Raw genomic sequence first — 21,373 nt, forward strand, 5'->3', positions numbered from 1 at the left:
GTCAGCAGCAAGCACGGGAACAACTGATTCACAATGAAGCCAGGCAATACTGACAAGGGTTACTCAATATTCCAGCGACGAATAGCTCAGAGCCCCAGCCTTAAGAAGAGCCAGAGATCAACTGCAAATCACTCGAGATCAGCTGCAGGTGCGTGGGCCAAGGGACGGGAGCCCAATCAGAGCTCCACCCAGGCAGACAGGTAGGAGAGAGAGAGAGATAAGAGAGAGAGAAAGAGAGAGATAAGAGAGAGAGAGAGAGAGAGAAAGAAAGAGAGAGATAAGAGAGAGAGAAAGAGAGAGAGAGAGAGAGAGAGAGAGAGATAGAGAGAGAGAAAGAGAGAGAGAGAGAGACAACAAACACTTGTGGCCACACTGGGCTGGCCAGGGAGGCACAGGGACCATGACATATTTTGCTATAAAAAAAAAACTTTTTATAGTCCTTCAGTTAGACTGGAGAACTGTTACTCAAGACCAATTAAAAAACATTATAGTAAAATATAAGGAAATGACAGGTGCCTCATAAGTTTTGCACAATGCTGTATTTGCTTTTTGTTATTTCCGACAGTTTTAAAAACACAAACTGTGTGTCACACCGGTTGTTTTGGTTACATTATATAAGACTTTCAATGAGCCCTGATCTTAACATCTCTGTGTTGGCCTGTCACTGCAAGAAGAGGCAAAAGAAATTGAGACATAAATCCACAGAAGAACTGGCAAGTTCCCTGAGATCCTGGAACAGCCTATTTCCCAAATACCTCGAAAATCTGCACGAAAGTGTACAGAGAGGAACTCGCACTTCTTGTGCTGGTAAAACAAAAACTAAGATCTTTTCTGAAAGCCACTTGTGCTTTTGCAGCCTTTGCAGGCTACTCTTACATTAACAGAATAAATGGGATGGTAGATGCAGTAAACTATAGTTGTCTGTTTGTTATTGATATCCTGAGTAACTGGAAGTAAATTGTGGAGTTTTGACAACAAATGATCATTTATAACCTTTACACCAATAGAGCCAACTAATGTACAGTCATCTGAAAAAGAAAACTCTCACCATCCTGTGCCAACTAACTACACCCTTACTACTTTCATATGTAATAGGAGGTTAATTTGTAGCCAGGTGCTGCTAATAAAAAGCTCTCGATTAACTGATCAGCAAGTGCAAGCACCTCTATAAAAGCCAAAGTTTGGGCAATTTTTTGGTCTCAACCATTCAGGCCTCAGTTACCATGTTAAATGTTGAAGTTCAGAATAGTTCAACTAGATGAAGACTGAACAAGAATGGCTTGTTTGGAAGAGTTGCCAGAGAAAGCCTCTTCTTTCTAAAAATAACATGGCGGCATGGCTCATGTTTGCAAAGCTGAATCTGAATATATCACAAGACTTCTGGAGCAATGCCCTTTAGGTAAGTGAGACCAAAGTAGTTATGCTTTGCCATAATTCAAATGCAGCATGCTAACTGCCACAGACAGTAGTGGAGGGGTGACGATTTGGGCTTGCTTCGTAGCCACCATGAAGTCCTCCGCATACCAAATACCTCAAGGTTCCTGATACAAATCAGAAAAGTCATACAGAAAGCAATTACATCAAGTTGTTGCTGCTAATGTTGGTAATAAAAGCTATTAAATCAGCGGGTTAAAAAGACGTTTTCATTGAGTCTGTGCTGTCCTGTGAAAAAAAAGTCCTGCAAAACCTATTTATTACAACAATAGCTGCCATTTGAAAACAAATACCAACATTTATTAGGAAAAAGCATTTCTTATACTCCCAGTCGTTATACACAAGATTTGAAAAAAAGCCCAACTACTAAATAATAATTTCTAAAAATATAAAATTGCTCAGGAGGTCAAGAAATATATGAAAAAACAAACAAACCTGAAGGTTAAAAAAAATCCACACAAAGCCAGACAAATATCCTACAACGTGTAATGTTCAGTACACATAAACAAATATTACATTTGTCAATGTAAAATATTATACCTCAGATTTAGTTAATATTCTGTCATTCATTTGACTTCATTTTATGGGAATATTTCTATTGTCTTATCCATTAACGCCAACTAAATCTTTTGCTACTGCATGATTTCTCTTGAAACAATGAATTGTGCACAGCATTGTTTGTTTTCTTTCTTTCACCCCTGGCTGCAGATTCATAAGCAATTTCCTTTCTGAACTGTCTAATGGTCTAATGAGCTCAGAACTAACTGCACTGAGAGTGCAGGCATCTAACACAGAACTAGCTGAGAAGTGTGTGAGACCAAATATGCTCTGATGGATAACACATGAACTGACACTAGTCAGTGTTGCAGGGGAACAACACCATAAACAGGCACTTAATGAATGAAGAATTAAAGCATGTCTCCCGTTTCTCCTCAGAGCTGACCTAAAGTAGATAACAGCCTCTGGCAGGAATAGTCTCAGTAGATCAGAATGCAGCACAGCTAAAAGACATAAAGACTTTTTTTCAGCTGCAACAAATTTAAGCTTTCAGGAACTGAATATAACATGAGAGAAATGTTGGGAATTAACAAGCGATCTGTGAATAATTACATTTAATTAGATCCAGAAAGAATTTAAGGTTGCAATCAGTTAAAATATGATCCCAGTATAAATATAAATCTATCTATCTATCTATCTATCTATCTATCTATAAAAATGAAAGCATAAAACCCTATACAATATGTTAGCTCTGTGCCTATACTGATAAAAACCCACAAACATATATTTTTTAAGAATCTTAAGATATTTTTTAAGAAATAAAGGTCAGGGCAGGGGTTCGAAGCTGCCAAACGTAGATTTAGTTTTTGGTTTAAGCTCTACTGCATGGTTAAAACTGACTAGATTTAAAACCAGTTACATTCACTTTCACTGGTAAAAACAATAACCACTTAAGGTGTGGTTTATTTTGACGTCTGTGTGTGTTTCCCTGGGCAGTGCCAAGTTTACGCCATGAAATTAAAAACTAAAGGAAATGGGATTTCCTTCATAATAAAAGCATAAAAGTCTTTAAAAATAATATTCTTTATAAAGGTGATCCGGAAAAAATAAAAGTAGCAGCTAATTTCCAGATTGATCAATATACTGTTTTTCTATCATTTTTGCACTCCGTCTATAAAATATGAGACACGCAACGTGCAATTTTTTTTTTTAAGTTTTTGCTACTGCTTTATTGTTGAACACTGTTCAAGCAGCACAAAACTGTAAACGTGTCAGTCGTGCAGTGTTAAATACTAGAGTCAATAAAAATGTACATAAATATATAATTCACTGAAGTTAAGAAGGCAAATGTGGGAAAATTAACATTTATTCTTTTTATATGATTGATTCCAAATCTTCAACCTGTATAATTAGTGTGTCTGTATTTATTAGGTTACAAAGAGTCAAATGCGAGACTACCATTCAGCCAGGTGTCTCTTACATTGTCCAGTACAAACGTGTTCTTTGCTTCAGCTTTTATTCAATTGTTACTCGGTCACCCAAATGGCACATTGCTTCAGGGCTGAAAATAAAGTCACTTTCAGTATTTCAGTACTCTTTCTTTTTGTTTTGCTCATTCATGGTGGACCTTGAGAACCATTCATATAGCAGTGACACTATTTAAAACCAAATGTTTGGACTCATTATATGCAATGGGAGAATAAAGCAATTAGAGACATACTGCAGTGTAACCGAGTGCACAACAATTCTAACCAAACAAACAGCAAACTTGACATTTCTTTTCAAATCAAAAGACATCCAGCAGTTATTAACTACTACAAATATATAATAAGTCATTTTCCACAGTTTGTTTTTCAGTTTTTACTTCATAGTGGTTATCTCTTTTATTTTGAAGGCGCCAGCCGGAACTTCCGCACCTAACTCGCTGTCGCTTGCAGTCATTTCCCTAAACGCTGCTGGTCGTTAGCCTCTGAGCTGAAAGCCGCGGTTCATATCAGCGCAACAGGGCTGTCTGTGAACTCGGAGCTTGGACTTTAAGCGGTTCGTGACAGCCCTATTTAATACTTGACTTTACACTTTTACCTACGCATGACGCCACGAGGGGACTCGGTGGGGTCGGCCTGAAAACTTTCCCCTGCCATTGGTGTTTCTGAAGGAACAGGTAATACTATTTTTCACGTGTTTACATACGTTTTGAAGCAGAGGACGTCCAGGACTGCTCACAGACTCCCCGCTGTCCCTCAGATTTATTGTTGCGGGGTCAAATATCAATACAACAAGGCCCGCAACTGTAGTAGAAAGCGCATAAAATACAGATAACATAGATAACAGGTGGTCAGAATAAACTCCAGCAAGAAATCACTACATAGGCTTTTAAGGACTTTAGCTGACCAGTGTATTTTAAAAATAACCATTCATAGATCTTAACTGGATGTAATCGATCTTTGAAAAGCTTCTTTAAAAGTTTAAGGTCGTATGGATATGATTTAACTGCAAGGAGGCTATTAATACGCAAACTATCTTACTAGTTCCTTTATCGTTTAAGGTGTGTTAGCCTCCAGTGTATTCTTGGATCATTAGGGCTGTAGGGTCTCTCGTTTCTGTATTTTGCGTGCACTTTTGTGGAGAATCAGTGTTTTCCATTTCAACAAGTCTAATGTGAACACAAGGCCACTTCAAAAAGCACTTATCACTGTGTAAACAAGAGGCTGCTATCGGCCAGCTGTCTGCTCTGCTAGGGTCAAGCTCACAGGAAGAATTTCCTTTCCTTTGTGCATATCATACAAGATATGTAGTTATTTCCAGGGTCGTCTATTTAAACCGTTAGCTCTGGTGCTAATAGGTCAGTTATACTTATCTGGTCCATGGCACAGCAGGTAAGAAGTGAAGCTTAAGATTGTGTGATCTTATTTTTACAGATGATTTTGTGTCATTTTTCTTCCCTTAAGCTTTTTTTAAATTCATTTATTTTAGCTTTGGTCTGGCAAATATAACAAGCTTTTATCCCTCTTTTAATTTTGACAGCTGAATAGCTTTACTTTGACTCCAGCCTGGGTGAGGAAAATGAGGAAATCTTACTTCAGCACACAATTTCAGATAATATGATAATAAGTGCAGTCATTAGTTGTGGCCCTGACTTGTCTCAAGATGTAGACTATTAAATATTAGCAATTAAATTAATATGAGGGCAGTGTTCACTGACTCGACCTAGAGAGAAGTGGTGTTTTATTATCGACTTTTTGAGTTACAGAAGTTGTTCAGGGGAGATGATCAGAGCTCTCCTCTCACACTTTGTGAGACTTTTTTTGAAGAAACAACACGTATTTGCAATGATGATCACTTCTACGGCAGGGATTAACATGCCAGATTTATATAAGTAGAGATCTGTGACCACAGGAACAACTCTAGTCTTGTTTGTCCTTCGATTCTAATTGTTGTTATTCTGTTTCTGTCATGATTGATTGTGCATCCTGTATCACCTGTAGCCATGATTTAAATGTCTCTGAGGTACTTCATGTTCCTTGTGTCTGAATAGAGCTATACAAACAAATGTGACTGTTTTTGCTGTTTAGCACGAGGGAAGCGTTAGTTAAAATTAAGGATGCATCAGTTGTGAATTCCTGGGTGGAATACTGATGTTTAAAACAGCAATTTGATAGATAACTGAAGCAGAACAATACCTTTTTTTCCTGTCTATTTTTCCCTTGAATATTAACGTTTTGTGCCAGGAAAACAAATCAGCATAAACAGAGAAGTACTGACCACTAACACAGGTAGATGATAAAATTCAAATTCAAATTTTATTTGTCACGTACACAGTCATACACAGTACGATATGTAGTGAAATGCTTGGACAACTGCTCGTGACCTAAAGAAAACAAAAAAGGAAAAGGCTATGAATAAGATAGGAAATAAATATGAAAAAATTAAAAAGGGTAAATTTAACTAGGAAGGAATAAAATATAAATTAAGGTTAAAAATGAAATAACTGTACAACACAAATTAGAATGAAGGGTAAATTTAACTGGGAGAATAAGATAAAATATATAAATTAAAGTTGAAAATAAAATAACTGTACAACAAAATACACAATATAGAACTATATAAGAATGTATGAAGAAATATAAATAAATATATACACAATAACAGCAGCGTGATTTAAGTAATGAAGTGAAAACAATGTCCAGAATGTCCAGTGTGTGTGTAAGAACTATATGTGTGGGTCAGTACTGTGTGGTGGTGTGATTGAGAGACCGTATCGCCTGCGGGAAGAAGCTCCTCCTCAGTCTCTCTGTGTTGGTCTTCAGGGAGCGGAATCGCTTTCCTGACCTCAACAGAGAGAACAGTCTGTTGGTGGGATGGCTGAGGTCCTTCACGATCTTCCTGGCCTTGGTCCAGCACCGCCTGCTGTAGATTGAGTGCAGGTCAGGGAGCTCGGAGCGGATGGTGCGCTCAGCTGATCGCACAACCCTCTGTAGAGCTCGTCTGTCCTGCATGGTGCTGTTCCCGAACCAGGTTAAGATGTTTCCCGTCAGGATGCTCTCTATGGTGCAGGAGTAAAAGTTCCTGAGCACCTTGGAGGGCAGTTGGAAGTCTCTCAAGCGTCTGAGGTGGTAGAGACGCTGACGGGCCTTTTTCACCACGGTGTTGATGTGACAGGACCATGACAGGTCCTGCGTGATGTGAACTCCGAGGTATTTGAAGCTGTCCACTCTCTCCACTGGGCACTCGTTGATGACAGGGGTCTGGTAGTTCCTCTCCTGCTTAGTGCTGAAGTCCACTATCAACTCCTTTGTCTTACTGACGTTTAGAAGGAGGTTGTTCCTCTGACGTCTTATTTGTGGGAATGCTTATTTCAGTCAGTAATGCTATTATCTGCTCATACAATTGTCTTAATGCCTAATAATTAGAGAACAGATTAGTATTTCCTATTTCCATTTCATTACGGACCCTAAAATGCCAATAGGAAATAACAATACAGCTAATACCGACTATTACAGTGCAGTTCCTTCAAATTAGTTGAAGGAAATAACTACAGCCACTCGGGAAATGTATCACTTATTACTTCTATTGGAACAGATCTTCAGGTATATTTCTACTTTTTTGTTGTTGATCTTTCTGGAATTGTCAGGCAGGTAAAGTTAGTACTGCTTTTGTCTTGGATTACACTAAATTCAGAAGTCTCCCTTTGTATCTATTAAATCCATGTTGAATAATTGCTGATTATGTTGTACAAATAAGCCTGGAAGATTCAAATGTATTGCATTCTGGATCAATTTAAAGTGTACAGGGAGACTAAGTAATTGAGTTAATTAATGTTTAACTGAGCAAGTGGTGCAAAGAAGCCTCAAATTATGCATTCTAATTGTTGCCGACTGAAGTGTTTAATTTTCTTCTGAAAGGTATTTGCATATCGTCTGAGACAGAACACTTCCCTGGTGCATTTCAGTGAAATATTTTGCACGTTCTCTGGCACTATCCTACACCAACATCCCCACGTATTTGCCGTGTGCGGTAAGGCAGGACTGTTTTTGCAAAGGCCATTTTTTTCTGATTTTTAGGGAGGCTGTAAGGTTTTAGGATAAGGGAACGACACGGCCTTGAGATTTTGTTTATTCTGACAAATAATTGGGAACAGATAGTGTTGTTGCTAGTTTCGATTGATTTGACTTTTTTAACGCACGTGTATTTCTATGAGGATTTATAACTATGTAATCTTGAGTCATGTGGGGAAAAAGTACACCTTCTGTCTGTAACTGTAACGTTTTATGTGCAAGAATATAATAAAAATAATCTCGTCCTCAGCAAAAGACGGGTAAATCCGTCTCAGCTGTACAACAACACATGACATACTACACAGTGTCTTTTTTTATGATACAAAAATTAAGCCAGAATACAAGTAGTAAGTAGCAGCCAGATGCACTTGATTCAAATGCCCGGGATTACCTGATCAACAAGCAGGGCAGGCGTAAGCACCTCCTATAAAAGCAAAACTTTTGGCAGTTTGCCGGTCTGGATTTTTCAGGTGTGCGTTAGAACAACGCCAAACAGGAAAGACTGAACAGCCATGAGCCTGAAGAAACAACTGTTGCTGCCCATCAATCTGGAAAGGGTTACTCTAGATGTCAGATGGCATGCTAAATGTCAAAATTCATGACTGAACACGCTGAAAAGATTGAACAAGTATGGCCTGCCAGTAAATATTGACGGGAAAAAGCCTCTTACCTTTCTGAATAACAGCACAACTTAGGTTTGCTAAGTTGCATCTGAACAAACCACAATACTTGTAGAGAAAGTGGAGATGTTTGGCTATAATTCACTGCACCACAGTTGGAGAAAACGAAACACGGCATGTAAGCAGAAAATCCTCGTACCAGTCTCAAGTATGGTATTGGATGGGTGATGATTTGGGCTTGAAAGAAGGTATGCTTTCTTTTCCACATGATGCATAGTCTCTGAGGTTTCTGTCTGTATAATCCACCACACGACATCATTTTTGGTGAGATATCCTTAGCTGTCCTAATGCACTGCAAATGAAAAATATTTATATTCTTTATATTAATCTTTTATTTATCAAGGCGAAAGAGAGACCTGACCAAGAGGGCCAGCATTCACACTTCTTTAATTGTTTTTGTTGTAAAAATAGAGAAAAGAAGTAGAATAAGTTCCAAACTAGTCAAGATTAGTAATGCAGCGGTAACCGCTCCCTCGGTCACTCACTATGGGTGCTGTGGAATTATTTGGTTAAGATACCTTTAGATTAAAACAACATCCATTGCTTAATAAATACTTGCTTCAGTTGGACACAAGTGCTTTTCATTTGAGGATGTTTTTTCTCTGACATTTAGAGGACTAAAGCAAACAGCACCCCATCAAATTGGTTTTTAAACCCACAAAGACATGAAAGTGAGGTTTTAGAGATGGCCATAAATCTGCTTCATCATTCAACAAAGATCTTTAAAATTTGAAACCCTTTGTTTTCACGATGCAATGGGTTTTTGTCCTGGCGTCACTGTCACTTTGTAACAGAATTAGCTGGAGATGCAGAAATGGTAATAAGAATCCTTTAGTAAGATTTCCCAACTGCTTGACTTGAAATTTAAAGCCTTATAACCATGTGAGCTGATAGTAGGGGCAGCAAGATGCGCAGGGAGGTTTTCTCCCACAATAAGTTGCCAGCTTCTAGAGAGTGTAACAGTGAGGAAGTCTGAAGGCAAGGTCAAAGCTTCAAAGGAAACAAAAACTCTTCCACATCTGCTTTTAGCCAGGATTGGTAATTAAAGAAGAAAAACCTTGCCGCAATCTCTTTTAATGTGACTCATCTGTTTTGGGAGGAACATTCACCATCTACAGACACAAGGTCACAAGAATCACTGTGAAACTAGTTGAAGAAGACAACTAGTCCTCCTTCTCCTGCTCTGTTCTTCTTTAATGCTTTCACCAGCACACATTCCTCAAATTACAGGTAATCAGATGCCGACTCGTTATTGATTTATAGGTTTTTGTGATCCATTGGTCTACTTTTAATCATATATCATTCCCCAAGTATTAAGGAGAAACCGATGTGCTGGCAACCAGTGCATTTAAACCTCAGAAATTGGCTCATAGGCTTTGATTTTCAGTCATTCAGGAAAGGAAAGGATTATAAACCCATAGAAGAATCAATTATCTGTCATCAGCTAAGGAGTGGATCATTTATCAAACCAGATATGTTTATAAAAAACCATTCAGTTCGTTGTGTGTCGAGACTAATTTGGGAGCAAGTGTTTGCCTTAGTTATTGTAAAAATCTCCAAATATACTGAAAGTACATATGGCACATTTTTGCATTTAGTATTTATGAAAATGCAAATTCACCTTCGAATCCGTTGCAGTAACTGATGTTTTTTGGACACCCAAGGGCAGCGAAAATAAGCTGTGGGAACAACAAATATACTGATATGTTCTGTTAAACAGTTGCTTATTTACATGTTCTCTGCAGAAGGAAAAAGTTTAGCATTTATTTGAGCAACATGATTTTATCTTTTGTCTGTTTTTGTTGTTTCGCTTTTGGTCTTTGCTCTATTCATCATACATTGTAATTTATCTGTTTGTTTGGAGCCAACTGAACTGATGCCTCAAAATCCACTCGGAGCAAGTACTGAGCTGAATCACTTGGGATTGCAAAATCTAGTCCTATTAAGTAATCTTCCTGTTTTAAAAAATAGAATAGAATAGAATTCAACTTTATTGTCATTGCACATGTCTCAGGTACAAGGCAATGAAATGCAGTTTGCATCCACCCAGAAGTGCTTTAGCCATGATATAGATATATTACAATATATATTAGCAATAATATAGATATGTGAGTATATTACAGAAATGGGTCTATTATGGTATGTTATAGGGCTGGGCTATATCATACCGTTCACGGTAATACCGGTGTAATTTTGGGCAACGATAGGAAAATGAAATATCTTTTTTTTTTTTTTTTCTTTTTTTTTTCTGCCTGTCCCGTTTGGCTCTTTTGCCATCAGAATTGTTGTCTAAAGGCAAAGAAAGATGCCCAACGGATTTACTTTACCAAATTGACCATCCCAGCCTTGCCGTAATGGTCCATTTGATTCACCTTTTATTGTTTATTTCATTTTCACTTGCTGAATACGGGACAGACTTGACTGGGGGAAAGAAGGGGAGAAAGAAAGAGGGAAAGAGAAACAGCTGAGAAGAGGGACGGGGGAGAAGGGCAAAAAACAAAAACCAACAGAATAAGCAGAGAAAAAAAAATACATATATCGATCACCTGGATCACCTGTTGAGAAAGAAAAAAGAAAACAAGCAGAAGAGAACAAGAGTAACAGAATAAACAACATCACAATGATATATGGGAATATGACAGTAAATACTAAATATTAAACATTATTGTGCAGCACATAAGATCAACAGCACACAGTGTGCTTTGAGGTAGGAGCCAAAAAGGGTGTAGTTTGTGTGTGTGATCACCCGTGTGTACACCTGTGAGCATGGACGCGCTTGTTTTTTTTTTTTTTTTTTTTTTTTAAAGGTTCCTTCATGTAATGATCTGCTAGAGGGTGTGGGGGGGGGCCACAGCCCCGTCCTCCAGGGCATGAAGCAGGTATGGAGGAGATCAAAACTCCAGACATCCAGAGGCCCCCAGAACACAAGAGACCAAGGAAGACCAACAGAGGGGCAGCCACGCCACTGTCCCAGAAAGAGCTGAGGAGAGTCCCAGATGAGGGGTCACTCAACAGCCGCGGAGCACAAGCCAGGGGGAGTTGCAGTGACGCGCCTGTGAGCTCCGCCGGCAGCCAGCTGTGCCTGAGTGACCGAGCCCCAGGCCGAGAGGCTGGGGGCACCCCACCTCCGAAGTGGCCCGAGCGAGCCCCAGGCTCCAGGCCCCGATAAGCGGCCGCCAAGGAGTGAGCCGGTGTGTACCTGGACGCCCATCCCCGGACACAAAGAACCACTAACGCACCGATGTCTGAGGGAGTCCGCCACCGGCAGGGGAAGTGGTGGGGGGAGATAGGCCTCCAAACCTTGGAGGGCCTGAGATGTCCCCAGAGAGGTGGCGTCTGATACCCAACCTGACATATAGACACAGACATACAGGCACACACAGATACAAACATCCATTCCCACCCTCATGCTCTCATATGCACTTACTCCACACTCAACCAACATGGAGACAAACATAAAGAGACGCTGTACACACAATCACACTCCCCAAGCGTACTCTACGAACCGGGTCTAGGTACCCTTGCCCCTGGAGGGGGGAACTGCACCCAGACCCAGGTGGTGTTATCCTTTTCCCTGCGGTGGGGAGAAGCAGACCACCCCGACTCCGCAGCAGCAGGGAGGCCCCACATTCCAGACCCCAGTCGGACGGCCAACTCCTCCTCCTAGCCCCCCTGCTCCAGCAGGCTGCAGAGAACGGGGATGAGAGAAGACTCCAAACCTCCCTCCACCCGCTCATTGTAGTGTTGATGCATGTGTGTTCTAAGGTGCATTTAAAACCCAGGAGGGCATGGAGCTACCTGCCAGAGAGCAGCAGGTAAGCGCATAGCCGCCCCTCCTGCTAGCCTTCAATGTCTACGTGTATTTAAAATTGAGAGGTGGGCAACGACGCCAGGCGTGAGGTGTACACCCTGATGGTAATTTGGAGTCCGTGTAGCGTGCCCACCCCCAAGATCCTATATGTATGTGTAATGAGAGTGTGAGTAATGTGAATGTCTAAGTTGTGGGATAAAATTGAGGCAGAGGCAGCCAGATGGGGACAGAGGGGGGGGGGGTAGCCTCCTCTGCACCCTGGTGACATACCCCTACTCCAAGGCCCTGCATGTGTGGGTGGTTGTGGTGGAGCGGGAAGAGGGAGGCAGCTGGAGATGGGGAGGGAAGGAAGGGAGGGGCAAGTGACCCCTCCTTGGGGCTAGCTCCCCCGCTGACCCCAGTAAGCACCCCCATACTCCGCGACCCGCCAGGGAAAGGGGGCCCAGGCCCATCCGGACCGGGGCCCAGTGCAGCAGCGCCGCCCGGCCCCACAGAGCCCGGGACAGTCCACCCGACCCCACCTCAGAGAAAACTGCACCCACCCCATCATCCACTCATCTTCCAGACTACACAAGACAATAGACGCCCAGGCTGAGATCTTCCTCCACCTCTCCTGTATCTCCCCCTCCTGCAGAGAGAGTTCCTGAAGAGAGGAAAGCTCCTGCAAGATGTAACAACCTCCCCCATCAGTTGAAGAGCCCCCCAGGTGGCTCGACGCACCGGCGGCACCCTGCGCCAGGGCTGGGCCCCCATACACCCACCCGCCCACAACCCCGGCAACACACCAACCAGGACCCAAGTCCCCGAGGCCCGGCCAGGGCCCCAGCCCAGAGCCGGAGCGCCCCCAGAACCTCACGCCCATCCCGGACCCACCCAGGGGCAGCCAGGCTACCAGGTCAGTAACCCACGTCCGTCAGCACAGACCCTCCCTTAACCCCGCTGCACGCAGCCACGAGGAAACAGTCACCTGAGAGCCAACAGAGCCCCTAATTGGCCATGACCGCTACCCCGGGTTGAGCCCCCCAAGGAAGAAGCCTCTGGGGAGCCCCCCAACGCCCTAAGCCTGTCCCTACCCCCACACCAATCACAACAGTGAAGGCGGGACCAAACTATGACCCCCCACCCCCCACCCCCACTAGGTGATGAAGCTGATCAAAGGAGCCCAGAGTAATTGATCTGATGTGGTGGCAGAGGCTGTATCAAGACTAATGTAATCTAATAGATAATTTCTATATTGGTTAGAATTAAGATTATTTTTATTTTTCCAGTTCATGAGGACTGTTTTCTTGGGTATGCATAGGGCAGTGAAAACCATATGGGCTATATTCTTTTCTGAAGTGACATCTAAGCTGCCCAACAAACACACTAAGGGGGAAGTTGGAATGTTACATTTCAGACACTTTGATAAGTCTTCACATATCTCGCGCCAAAACTTCTGAACTGGTGGACAGAACCAAAGAGCGTGGATATAATTGTCCGGTGAATTGGTTTGGCAGTGTGAGCAGTTGTTGGTAAACGTAAAGCCCATCTTGAACATCCGATGACCTGTATAGTGCACTCTATGTGGTATTTTGTATTGAATTAATTGAAGACTGGGATTTCTGATTAGATGAAAGGTTTTTAAGCAAATCTGAGACCAGAAGTTTTGGTCTAAGTTAACTGATAAATCCGCTTCCCATTTTGCAATAGGAAGTGATATTGATTCATCTGTTTTAGAAAGCATTCTGTATATTTTGGATAGTAATTTGGGGGTTTTAAGAGTAAGAAATTGAACCACACTTGGTGGTGTTTGTAGTTCAACTTGACCCGGTTTAAATTTATTTTTTATTATGGATTTAATTTGTTGATATTCTAAAAATCTTTTCTTGTTGATCCCATATTGTGTAACTAGTCCGTCAAATGAAATAAATTCTGTTCCTTCTAGTATATGTTCTACATATTTGATTCCTTTACCACTCCAATCAGAAAAGTTTATCATATTATTGTTTTGTAATATGTCAGGGTTGTTCCAGAAAAGTGTACGTTTGCATGGGATTAATGAAGACTCTGTCAACTTCAGAAACTCCCACCATGCTGTCAGAGAAGAGCTGATGTTGACGCTTTTGAAGCATTTATGTTGTTGGATGTTTGAGCTTGTCAAGAGATTTTTCTTGACAAGATCTGATAAATGGTAGATCTGAAATCTCTAGATTATTGCAAAGTGCTTGTTCTACATCTAGCCAAGGTTCATCTAAGAGGGTATGTTTTAGCCATCCTGAGATAAACTGAAGCCTGTTGGCTAAGAAGTAGTGCTGAAAGTTAGGTAGTTCTAATCCTCCTTTATCCTTTGTCTTTTGTAGTGTTTTTAAGCTTATACGTGGGGGCTTATTTTTCCAAAGGAATTTGGACATATATGAATCTAGAGATCTGAACCAATCTTGCGGCGGTTTAGTTGGGATCATTGAAAATAAATAATTTATTTTTGGTAATGCCATCATTTTTGTAGCAGCAACCCTTCCCATGAGTGATATGGGTAGACATTTCCATCTAGCCAGATCACCTTCTACTTTCTTTAAAAGTGGGATATGGTTTAATTTAGTTAGATCTGCAAGCTTGGGAGAAATATTAATACCTAAATATTTTATATTTCCCGATTGCAGTTGAGTAGAAGAGGAATTATGGAAGGAGCAATTAATCGGAAGGATTGTAGATTTTGACCAGTTAATTGAGTAATCTTGCAAAAGAGTTTATCAATTCAATCACCCCAGAGATATTGGTTTGTGAAATTTGGAGAAAGAGCAACACATCATATGCATAAAGGCTGATTTTTATGTTCCACGTTCTTGCATTTTATGCCCTTAATTGCTGAATTCTGTCTAATTGCTGCTGCTAGTTGTTCGATAAAAATTGCAAACAGTGAAGGGGAGAGTGGGCATCCCTGCCTGGTGCCCCTCAGCAGACAGAAGCTGGAGGATGTCTGGTCATTTGTTCTGACACAAGCTGTTGGGGAATGATATAATATTTTTAACCAGTTGATGAAAGAGGATCCAAAACCAAATTTGTGTAAAGTTGCAAATAGAAATTTCCAGTTAACTCTGTCAAACGCTTTTTCTGCATCTAAAGAAAATATTGTAGTTTCAAGGTTTTTACTGTATGAGTAGTCTATCAAATTAAGTAATCTACGTGTATTTGTTGATGAGTGCCTACCTTTTATGAAACCAGTTTGGTCAGGATGAATTAAGAGGGGGGTTGTTTTCTCTAGTCTCTTCGAGAGAGCTTTGCAGATTATTTTGAGGTCTACATTTATAAGGGATATTGGACGATAGCTTGAGGGATATACAGGGTCTTTGCCTGGTTTTAGCTGGAGATTAATGTTTGCAGAATTCATATTTGATGGAAGTCTGCCCTTTGATTTCTAACAACGTTCTGTAAAAAACTGGTGCTAGAATCGACCAGAATTCTTTGTAGAATTCTGCAGGAAAGCCGTCTGGACCTGGAGCCTTATTATTGGGCATACTTATCAGGGCTTCCTGGAGTTCACCTGATGTCAGTGGCAAATCCAGTGCCATTGCTTGAGTGTCCAATAATTTTGGAAGAGTTATGTTGTCCAAAACCTGATCAATTTCCTTTTTAGATGGGTTTATTTGTGGTGAATACAACGTTTTATAGAAATCCCTGAAAATGTTGTTTATTTGTTTCGGGTCATATATTGTGTTCCCAGATGAATCTTGAACAGCACATATAGTTGTTTTTTCTTTATTTATTTTTAGCTGGTTTGCTAGAAATTGACCGGATTTATTACTATGTTCATAATTTTGTAAGCGTAGTCTTTGTACTAAGAATTTTATTTTTTTATCAATTATCTCATTTAATTCTAGTTTTGTTTTGCGTATTTTGTTCAATGTTTCCTGATCTTGGTGGGACGCGTAGGCTTCTTCTAGTGATTTGATGGTTTTTTTCTAATTCCTGAATATTTTTGTTTTCTTTTTTCTTTTTATGTGATGAGAAAGAAATTATTTTACCTCTCATCACAGCTTTCCCTGCTTCCCATAAAACAGAAGCTGATGTTCCGGGTGTGTCATTAAAGTCTAAATATGAAGTCCATTCCTTTTTAAAATATTTAATAAAGTCTTCATCTTTAAGCAGTGATGTATTAAATCTCCAGTTTTTACTTGGCGTAGTATTATTCTTGTGCATTAGTGTTAAAGATACAGGAGCATGATCGCTGACAGCTATAGGGTGAATCTCAGTGTCTGAAATGTCGTTCAGCAGTGAGCTGCTGACCAAAAAATAATCCAGACGAGAGTAGGAGTGATAAACATGTGAAAAAAAAGTATATTCCTTACTGGTGGGGTGAAGGGAGCGCCATGCATCGCAAAGACCAAAGTCGCTCATATACTGTTTGATTATATTTGTGGACTGCCAATTATGCTGAGTTCCTGCTGTATTGAGCCTATCCATTTCTTCATTTAGTCCAAGGTTGAGGTCGCCTCCAAGAACAAGTGTGCCATCTAAGTGTTCAGAGAGTGCACTGAAAAAAACGTGAAAGAATGAGGGATCATCAACATTTGGACCATATACACTTACAATACATAGCTTTTTATCAAGTATAGATAGTTTAATGATTAAGAATCTGCCCTCTGGATCTATAACTGTATCGAGTACTGTGAAATTAATATTTTTATGTATTAAAATTGCTACTCCCCTTTGTCTAGAATTATAACAAGCTGAGAACACATTAGGAAACTCAGGTGTTTTAATTTCATTCGAACCTCTAAGAGGTCTGTGGGTCTCTTGTAAAAGGACAACATCTGCCTGTAGTTTTTTGAGTTGGTTAAATATTTTTAACCTCTTTTCTCTGGAGCCAGCTCCATTTATATTCCATGTAACGAATCTCAGTGCACCCATAGATGTCTGTGCATAACTAGGGGTGTACTCTGTGTGTGTCGCTTAGACAGGTGGAGAGAATACATCACTTGTTCATAAATAAAGAGAGGGAGAGAGAGAAAAAAATGTGTGGCGAGATGCTCCCTGAGTCTGACTATGTGTTTGCATATTTACTAATATGAGTAGGCTTGGCTTAAGTGTGTGTATCCTAAACGACTGTGTGCGCTGTCTGACTGATGTAAATGTGCTGCCGTTGAGCGCATGACTGTGCGTAATCGTACAGTGCGTATGTGTCGAAATAAAGGATGTTGTTTGTGGATGAGTGACGAAGCAGGTGATCGAGGCAGTGAAAGAAATAAAGAAAGAAACCAAGGACAAGGGTGAGCAGCATAAAATACGCATCCTCTCCAGCGGCTTCTGGAATACCACAAAATACCAGATTATCACGCATGCTACGAGCTTGTAGATCAATAACTGTTTCTTTTATTTTTTTATTTTCTCTATTGAGCTGGGTAACATTTTCTGTGAGACATTTCACCGACTCCCTTAGCGTGGCATTTTCAGCAGCAAGCATTTCCACCTGCTGCTGGCTGAACTCCAGGGATTCTCGCAAGCATTTAAATTCCCGGTGAAGAATCTCCACCAAGGACAGCCTTGCGTCGAAACTTGACAATCGCTTGTCGATTGACTCCAGTATGTCGGCAATATATTTGCCGGCTGGCGATGTTGTGCCGGGGGAATCTGCCGGGCGTTGTCTTTTCGACGACGGCGTCTCAGATTTGGCCGGGGGAACCTGCACACTGGGCCTTCTTCATCGCGAGATCCTGAAAGCACTGATCAATATAATCTTGGAGAGTCTCTAAACTCTCCCCGTTGTTCTCCAGGGTGTTGGAGATGATTTAGACAAATATTGTTAGTTATAAGACAATTGATAAGCGTATTTGGTAATACTGAAGCTTAAATGAATTTGTTCAAATCTAAACTACCATTTGCTTTAATTTTCCGCCAAAATCTCCGGCGTCTGACGTCAGTTAGAACATGAGTCGCTTACCTTGTCCGTCACTTACCTCCGTCCTCCTTCTCCTGCTCTGTTCTTCTTTAATGCTTTCACCAGCACACATTCCTCAAATTACAGGTAATCAGATGCCGACTCGTTATTGATTTATAGGTTTTTGTGATCCATTGGTCTACTTTTAATCATATATCATTCCCCAAGTATTAAGGAGAAACCGATGTGCTGGCAACCAGTGCATTTAAACCTCAGAAATTGGCTCATAGGCTTTGATTTTCAGTCATTCAGGAAAGGAAAGGATTATAAACCCATAGAAGAATCAATTATCTGTCATCAGCTAAGGAGTGGATCATTTATCAAACCAGATATGTTTATAAAAAACCATTCAGTTCGCTGTGTGTCGAGGCTAATTTGGGAGCAAGTGTTTGCCTTAGTTATTGTAAAAATCTCCAAATATACTCAAAGTACATGTGGCACATTTTTGCATTTAGTATTTATGAAAATGCAAATTGGTTTTAAGGCAAATTCACCTTCGAATCCGTTGCAGTAACTGATGTTTTTTGGACACCCAAGGGCAGCGAAAACAAGCTGTGGGAACAACAAATATACTGATATGTTCTGTTAAACAGTTGCTTATTTACATGTTCTCTGCAGAAGGAAAAAGTTTAGCATTTATTTGAGCAACATGATTTTATCTTTTGTCTGTTTTTGTTGTTTAGTTTCGCTTTTGGTCTTTGCTCTATTCATCATACATTGTAATTTATCTGTTTGTTTGGAGCCAACTGAACTGATGCCTCAAAATCCACTTGGAGCAAGTACTGAGCTGAATCACTTGGGATTGCAAAATCTAGTCCTATTAAGTAATCTTCCTGTTTTAAAAAACAGAATAGAATAGAATTCAACTTTATTGTAATTACACATGTCACAGGTACAAGGCAACGAAATGCAGTTTGCATCCATCCAGAAGTGCTTTAGCCACGATATAGATATATTACAATATATATTAGCAATAATATAGATATGTGAGTATATTACAGAAATGGGTCTATTATGGTATGTTATAGGGCTGGGCTATATCATACCGTTCACGGTAATACCGGTGTAATTCTGGGCAAAGATAGGAAAATGAAATATCGCGATAGAATATGGGTAAAACGCGCATGCGCAGTGCCTATGTTTACATAAGCACATGGCGGCGACGCAGAATGAGAAGAGCGAAAGTGGATCGTCGAATGAAACGGATGAACCAGAACTGGTTTGTAAAAATGCTGCAACTTCAGTGGTGTGGAACTGGTTTAGCTTTCGTCCATCAGATACACAACAAAGCACTATTTTTGGTAGAGCATGCTAGCGGGCCGTCGTTATTACCATGTTTTTTGGAAAATACGGCACACTTAAAATCAATCCTTTGATTTTTCTGAAAATCGACAGATTATAATCCCGTGTGCCTTATGTATGAATTCTGGTTGTGTTTACTGACCTCGAAACGATTTTATGTCGTACATGGCGCTCGAAAATCTGTCAAATGTTTTAGTACGACTTTGCTAAGCTAGGAATCCGCACCGCTTGATGGATTGTCGGAGCATTAAGGCTATATTAGGCAGGAGGCTCGCGGAGTGATACGTACTGTGCTTCAACATAATATTACCGTATTGTGTGTGTATAACCTCTTTTTAAGTTTTGTGGATATTATACATGGTTATGCTGAGGGTATGTCGGCCAATTTCCACTGGAAATGCCTTTTGGTTAAACTGTCAGCAAGGAATTTGCATTTGCACTGTTAATTTTTTATATAACTTTAATGCACATAAAAAACAGCTGCTTGTTTAAGTGAAAATACATTGATGGGTTTTTTTGCACAAATAAAGTTGTGGAGTTGTAAAGTATTTTGTCTAGTGTCAATTATATCGTTATCGCAAATTTTTAAATGTATATCGTGATAAATATTTTTGGTCATATCGCCCTGCTCTAGTATGTTATAATGTACACGGTATGAAGTATGTTATGAATATGCTATAACTATAAGTATGTACAGGCTATGAACAGGATATAAATATGAAAAACTATACAGAAATATGAGATATGCAGCTATACAGAAATGTGAACTATGCAAGTTATAAACAGTTGTAGAATTAAAATTTATTGTATTGTACAGAATGATTATTTACACAGAACTATACAGTAGTGCAGTTAAGATAAGTGAGATATGTGGATAATTTCTACAGAGGTTATATAAAGTTCTAGTGGTTGTGAGTGGTGGTTCAGTCCATGTTATTATTGTGTGTATGAGGGTACAGTTGTCCATTGTGTGTGTTTGTGTGTAGGTGGGTGTGTGTATGTTCAGTCCATGTGTCTAATGTGGGTCAGATGTCAGGAGGCAGAGTTCAGGAGTCTGACAGCTGTGGGGAAGAAGCTGTTCCGGTACCTGGTGGTCTTAGTCCGGAGGCTCCTGTAGCGCCTCCCAGAGGGCAGGAGGGTGAAGAGTCCATGTGATGGGTGACTGGGGTCTTTGGTGATTTTCCCAGCCCTTTTCAGACACCGCTTCCTGTAGATGTCCTTTATGGCAGGAAGTGGTGCTCCGGCGATGCGTTGGGCAGTTTTCAACGCCTTCCGGTCCGAGGCAGAGCAGTTCCCGTACCAGACTGTTATACAGTTGGTCAGGATGCTCTCGATGGTGCAGCGATAGAAGTTCACCAGGATGTCTGAGGACAGGTGGTTCTTCCTCAGAGTCCTCAAGAAGAAGAGGCGCTGGTGAGCCTTCTTGACCAGCTTGGAGCAGTTGGTCGTCCAGATGAGATCCTCGGAGATGTGGACTCCCAGGAACTTGAAGCTGCTCACACGCTCCACAGCCGTCCCCTTAATGTAGATGGGTGGATGTGGGTCAGCATTTCTTCTGTAGTCCACGATGAGCTCCTTGGTCTTCTCGGTATTAAGCAGCAGGTTGTTTGTGTTGCACCACTCGGCCAGACAATCCACCTCCTCCCTGTACCTCATCGTTGTCGTTGATGAGGCCAATCACCGTGGTGTTGTTGTTGTTGTCCAGGTGTGAGAGGACAGAGTGCAGTGCGATGGAGACTGCATCCTCTGTGCTCCTGTTCTGGCGGTATGCGAATTGGTGGGGGTCCAGAGTGTGTGTGTGGGGGGGGGGGAATTTGAAGTGTTATGTACCTAAAGGCTAAAAGACCCCTGTATTTATAACAAATGTTGGCTTTTCAAACAAGAAAATAAAAAATTCAGATAAACCATTAAACAGGTGCTAAACCATAGCAGAGCAAACCAGAGCCATCCCCAGTCGGCTTCTTCCATACCTCATAAAACATCCTCGGACTTTGACTTTGAAATAAAATAATTTTATCCACTGACCTCAGTAAAGTTATGTACTGTGTGAATTTTACCTGCTATTTAGGTCAAAAGAGAAAAAATAGTTGCACATTCACATAAAAAAAAATGAGGCAGGAAGAACTGAGTGAACAACAGCTCAAACACCGCAGGACTCCAATTTCTCGCACGCTGAAAG

Source organism: Simochromis diagramma, unplaced genomic scaffold, assembly GCF_900408965.1.
Source record: "Simochromis diagramma unplaced genomic scaffold, fSimDia1.1 OVJJ01000802.1, whole genome shotgun sequence".
NCBI classification, from domain to species: Eukaryota; Metazoa; Chordata; class Actinopteri; order Cichliformes; family Cichlidae; genus Simochromis; species Simochromis diagramma.